Source organism: Podarcis erhardii (assembly GCF_964252035.2).
Source record: "Podarcis erhardii genome assembly, chromosome: 1".
Taxonomy (NCBI): Eukaryota; Metazoa; Chordata; class Lepidosauria; order Squamata; family Lacertidae; genus Podarcis; species Podarcis erhardii.
This window is the reverse complement of record NC_138497.1, coordinates 21,476,300-21,482,450: the sequence shown is the minus strand read 5'-3', so window position 1 is coordinate 21,482,450 and position 6,151 is coordinate 21,476,300.

Below are 6,151 nucleotides of genomic sequence, written 5' to 3'. Positions count from 1 at the left end.
GCTGCCAAGGAGTGTGGTGGAGTCTCCTTCTTTGGAGGTCTTTAAGCAGAGGCTTGACAACCATATGTCAGGAGTGCTCTGATGGTGTTTCCTGCTTGGCAGGGGGTTGGACTCGATGGCCCTTGTGGTCTCTTCCAACTCTATGATTCTATGATTCTATGATTCTAGACCCATGTAGAGCACAAAGAAGTAGTCCAAGCAGGAGATAACTAGAGCATGCAGCACTCTGGTGAGACAGTCCGCGGGCAGGTAGGGTCTCAGCCTGCATACCAGATGGAGCTGGTAAACAGGGGGATTGTGTACACTTGAAAACGTTGCCAGCATTAAGATAAATTCAACAGTGTAAATAAGTTGTGATGGATGTAATAATGGAATACAGAATGGTTTAATTTATGTAAAATATGCAGGGATTTATGTTGTGCAAAACAAACCATGGAAAGAGAAGAAGGGAAGTCATTGATATGTTAAGGTTGTTTAAATGAATATTATAAATTGTAAAAATGAAAATTTCATAAAAAATTATATTAAAAATGAAATAGAGACATGTTTTAAAATTATCTTTATTGTACACGCAGTTTGCTGTCAATGTCATAGTTGTCCTTAAAAACAACTAATTGTTATGACGCTTTCTTCTATCAAAGAAAGGGGGAAAGTCCTCTTTCATCACTAAGATGGCTGGTAATTGGAAGCTTCTGAATGGTCCACTGTCAGAGCTGCCTCTAGGTCCCAGCTCACAGAGGACCAACGCCAGGCTGATGTTATGTACAAAAGTCTTTATTGAAGTTTAATTTCCATTTCAAAGCCAGAGCGTGCAGCCCTACGTCTAGACTCTAGATCGGCGAAGTCCCGTCTGAGTCTCCGCCCCTTCCACACCAGTTTAAGATCCTAGCCCTGCTCCACCTCCTGCGCTGCTCTCTTCTCCTCTGGGTCCTCCTGCCCTCTGGGGCATTGCCCTTTCTGGACTCTTCCGACGCTGAGTCGCTTAGCTCCTCCCCCTGCCTCCGGCGTGCTTTAGGACCCGGTTCCCAATCCTCACTCTCTGCTGTCCCGCGCTCCTGTACATTTGAACTTGCTTCTCGCGCCAACCCAGTGACCTTTCTCCTAACCGTTACACTACTTCTATCACTGCTTCCCTCTTCCGTGACACTGGCCGGATCTGACCTCCCTTCCGTTGTCCGACTCTCCGAGGGAGGCGTGGTAGGCTCTGCCTCGTCTCCTCTCCCTGGTGGGGAAAGCACTGGCCCCGATGCCTGGGACTCTTCCCCCCCCCACTCTGCTCTGGTGGGGAAGCTGGTCCTGATTTCCAACTACTGCTCTGGGAGTCCCTGCTGCCCCCTTGCTCCTGGGGCGTTCCCCTTGGGACCCCCCTGCCCCTGGCCACTGGCGCTCCCTTCTGTGAATCTTCCGATTCGCTGGAGAGGCTCATGGAATCCCTCGGACCACTGTCCCCTCCTACACTCCCTTCGGATTCCTCCCCCTCGCTCTCCATCTCCCATCTTCCCTGTGCCTCAGCTCCTGAGCCCCTGACACTAACTAACTAACTAACTAACTAACTAACTAACTAAAATTATTCTGAATGGTTCATCTCTGAGTGGTACTAACACTGCCTACGACCCTATGTACTTGGTTACTATGGCAAGGAGGCAAAGAGTCTCCTGATAAGGAATGATCAGGCACAGTCTTCTTGCTACAGAGACTGCAAGAGAAGGTGGAGAGGTCCAGGGGCCGATTCTTAATGCTTTGAAGTAAATTTGTCAGTTACTTTTAAAAGCCTGATCTCATACCATAAAATACCCAAGGCATGTGTCAGGGAACTGCCATCGGAGCCAGAGGAGAGGGAGGGCTCCAGAGGGATTCTGGAGAGCGTCCCGGGAGGGAGAGAAGCAGCCCATCTTCTGGGGAAGGAAATCAGCATAGCACCACTGGAGAAGGGGGCAAATGGGGGAATCGGCGAGGTGGCTCCATGACTCCTCGCCGGAGACCAGCGGGGAGAGCACCGGTCCTCTGCTGCCCACACCCTCCCTGCGCAGAAGGCTTCCGCGCAGGGAGAGTAGGTGGAGACTAGGCGTCAAAGAGCTTCTTTGCTGGAAGAAGTTCAAGAAACGCCCACTGACGGATTCTGCCAGTGATTGAGACAGCCACGGGTGATTGGCTGTCCGGACAGAAAGGGTTCACCCAGGTAACCCAGCCAAGCGTGGCGCCGATTTACGCACGAGCAACCCCTAGAACCATTACAGCAATCCGTCAGTCACTGACGTTGCTTGTGCGCAGCCCTGGAGAGGCAGCACGATGAGCCAAACAGGGACAGCCAGAGAGACGGAGCAACCAGCTGGAGTGCGGAGTCTGGTCGAGAGGAACCGAGACTTGGAACAGCATGTAGCTTTCCTGATGGCGCGGCTGGACAAAAGACGGGCTCAGGATGCACAGGTCAGACCCACCCCCATCGCAGGGAAGGTACTGGGGCTGGTACACAAGTTTGATGGGAAGCCCCAAGACTACAATGCTTTCCGAACGGAAGTACACTACGCTTTGGAACTGCAGAAAGATGACTTTGCTGATGACGTGGAGAGGGTGGCTTACATCGTGGGGCATCTGCAGGATGGGGTGCGCGAATGGATCAGGCCCCTGACGGCGACGCAAAATGATGCCTTGAAGGACCTCAAGAAATTCTTCCAGGTGATGGATGCGATGTACTCCAGCGAGGTAGAGCAAAGTGTGACTCGGTGGGAACTGATGGGGTGCAAGCAGGGGAGCCAGTCCGTCAGAGACTACTGCTCGCGTTTTGCGATGTTAGTCCACCGGCTAGGGTGGGATCTGAAGTCTGAACCGATAAAAATGTTGTTTGAGGAGGGTCTGTCCCCCGCAGTGAAAGACGAGTTGTCCCACGTGCCCCGACCATGGTCGCTGGATGAGCTCACAAAGGCTGTGCTGGCGATCGGTGGACGCCAGGAAGCATGGGCTCAGGAGAAGCGGGAATTTAGAGGGGAACGTTTCCATGACTACCGCATTCCTGAGATACCAAGGCAGCCTTCCCAGGTGGTGGAGCCAATGGAAATTGATGGCGCACTCACGCACGAGGTTTCAAACTCCAGTGAAGGTCGTAAAAGGGAGGGAAAGGAGTGGAAAACTACCAAGAAGTGTTTCCTCTGTCAACGACCAGGACATTTTGCTAAGGTCTGCCCTCAAAGTAAAGCCTGGCAAGGGATGGTGGGGGCTGCTGGCTGTGATGAGAAGGAGGAAGAAGGGCAGGCGCAGGGAAACGACAACGCTTGGCTGCCAACCAGCAGGGGCAGCAGCCATGCCAGCAACCAATAGAAGTGCCCCAGCCTGACCCCCCCCCAAGGCAGCTATAGCCATTGAAGTGGTGCTAGAACTCCCGAATGGGCACTCCGTCAAAGTTAAGGGACTGCTGGATTCGGGCAGCTCGTGTAACTTCTTCAGCAGAGACTTCACTCTGGAACACCAACTCCACCTGTTGCCTCTAGATTTTCCTTTGCAAGTGACCACCATAGATGGCAGGGAACTTCTGGGAGGGGAAGTGACACACCAGACCCCGCCAATGCGAATGAGGGTTTCCAGGCACACAGAGACCATTGCCTTTCACGTGGCCACACTGGCAGGACCCCCAATAATACTGGGAATGAGCTGGCTGGCACTGCATGATCCGGTAGTGTCATGGCATCAGCGGTCAGTCACCTTTGGGTCAGCTTACTGCTTAGGACACTGTCTGGGAGGGGAGAACCCAAGAATGACGGTGGCCAGGGTGGCTGGGCTGGCTGTGGAACAAAAAGGGGAGGTGCCACCACAATATGCTGACCTGAAGGAGGTCTTCAGCGAGAAGGAGGCAGATAGACTACCCCCCCACAGGCCCTTTGACTGCCAAATCAACTTACTCCCAGGGGCTCAGTTGCCGGTGGGAAAGCTGTATGCCATGTCCGACCGGGAGATGCAGGAGTTGTGGCAGTTTATTGACAAGAACCTGAAGAGGGGGTTCATAAGGGAATCAAAGGCGGTGGGGGGCAGTCCGGTGTTCTTTGTGGACAAAAAAGAGATGAATCAGCCCAGATTAGTTGTGGATTACCGGGCCTTGAACCTGGTCTCAGAACCCGTGACCTTCCCAATGCCCAGGATTGACGACATTTTAACACGGGTGAGGCAGGGGAATTTTTTTACCAAACTGGACCTCAGGGGAGCATACAACTTGATTAGGATAAAGGAGGGGGACAAATGGAAAACCACCATGTTCACCCCCTAGGGGCTTTTGAGTACTTAGTTATGCCATTTGGATTACAATCGGGCTCCGTCTGCTTTCAAGCATTCATGCACCACGTGTTGGGGCCCCTGCTGTACAAGAATTGCGTAGCCTTTTTGGATAACATCTTAATCTATTCAGACAATGAGAAGCAACACGTCAGAGATGTCAGGGAAGTGCTACTGAGACTGCAGAAGCATCAGTTGTGGGTCAAGCTGGAAAAATGCCAATTTCACGCCAAAGAGGTCGAGTTCCTGGGGTACAAGTTGTCAGACAAGGGCCTAGCTATGGACCCAGGCAAGGTGAAGACAGTGCTGGAATGGAAAGCCCCCCAAACCCGGAAGGATGTGCAGAGGTTTTTAGGGTTCAGCAACTTCTACAGGAAGTTCATAAAGAACTTCGCTCACTTGACAGCGCCCATCACAGACTGTCTCAGTAGCAAAAAGAAGTTTGCGTGGACAGAAAGTGCCCAGCAATACTTTGTTTTGTTTTTTTTAATATATTTTTATTAAGTTTTGCATAAATATATTTCGCAGACATACCAAAGACAAAAATAAAGAAAACAAACATAAAAAAGAAAAAAAGAAAAAGAAAAACATACAATACATACAACATAAACAACACAACTTAACATTAATTTTACAACAACATTGATCGACTTCCCTTTATCTCGATTTCGGATAATGCTATCTTAGTTATCTATCTGCTGTATCTATTCCAAAATGAAATTTATAACGTGGTAAGTGTTATCTCATGCCTACTGTGATTTTTTTTTTTTGATACATATATATTTCTAATTAACATTTTGATTTTCCCCTTGTCTCTATTTCCATATATGTTCTAAATTTATCCCATTCATTACTAAATTTTGTACGTTTTTGATTTCTTATTTTCTGTGTCAATTTTGCCAATTCTAAATAGTCCAATAATTTAAATTGCCACTCCTTTAATGTTGGAATTTTTGGTGTTTTCCAGTACTGTGCTATGAGGGTTCTAGCGGCTGCTGTTGCATATTGAAGAAAGGTCCTATCTTCTTCTTTAATATCCTTGCCAATTATCCCCAGCAGGAAGGCTTCAGGCTTTTTGACGAACGTATATTTAAGAATTTTTTTTAATTCATTATAAATAGATTCCCAGAATTTCTTGAGAATCTCGCACGTCCACCACATGTGGAGGAATTCGCCCTCCTTGTTCTTACATTTCCAACACAATTTATCACCTGTTCTATAAATTTTATGCAATTTTATCGGCGTTATGTACCATCTGTACATCATCTTGTACATATTTTCCTTGAGTGTCGTGCATGCTGAATAATTCATATCTTTACACCATAAAGCCTTCCATTTATCAAACTCTATATTGTACCCTAGATCTACCGCCCACTTCACCATCACCTCCTTTACTTCCTCGTCCTTGGTGTCCCACTCAAGCAACTGGTTGTACATTTTTGATAGTAATTTTGTTTTACTTTCTATTATTTCAATCTGGAATCTGGATTTTTTCTCACTTATTCCAATCTTTTTATCTTCTGTCCACATTGAATTTATTTGATGATATTGAATCCAACCAGTCAACTTATTTTTTATTTCTTCATATGGTCGAATCCTCCACCCGGATTCTGTTTTAGTTAGTAGGTCCTCATATGTCCATCGTTCCCCCTCAAGGTTTGATTTTTTAATTGTTAAAATATCAATTGGTGATAGCCACCAGGGTGTTTTCTGCTCCAGCAATTTTTTATTCCTTTCCCAGACTTCCAGTAGTGGCCCTCTGAAGATATGGTTAGAAAAACCTTTATGGACCCTTCCCTTGTCTCGCCATAGATAGGCGTGCCAACCAAATCTTAAGTTAAACCCCTCTAGGTCTAACATCTCTTTATTTTTGATGACGATCCAATCTTTT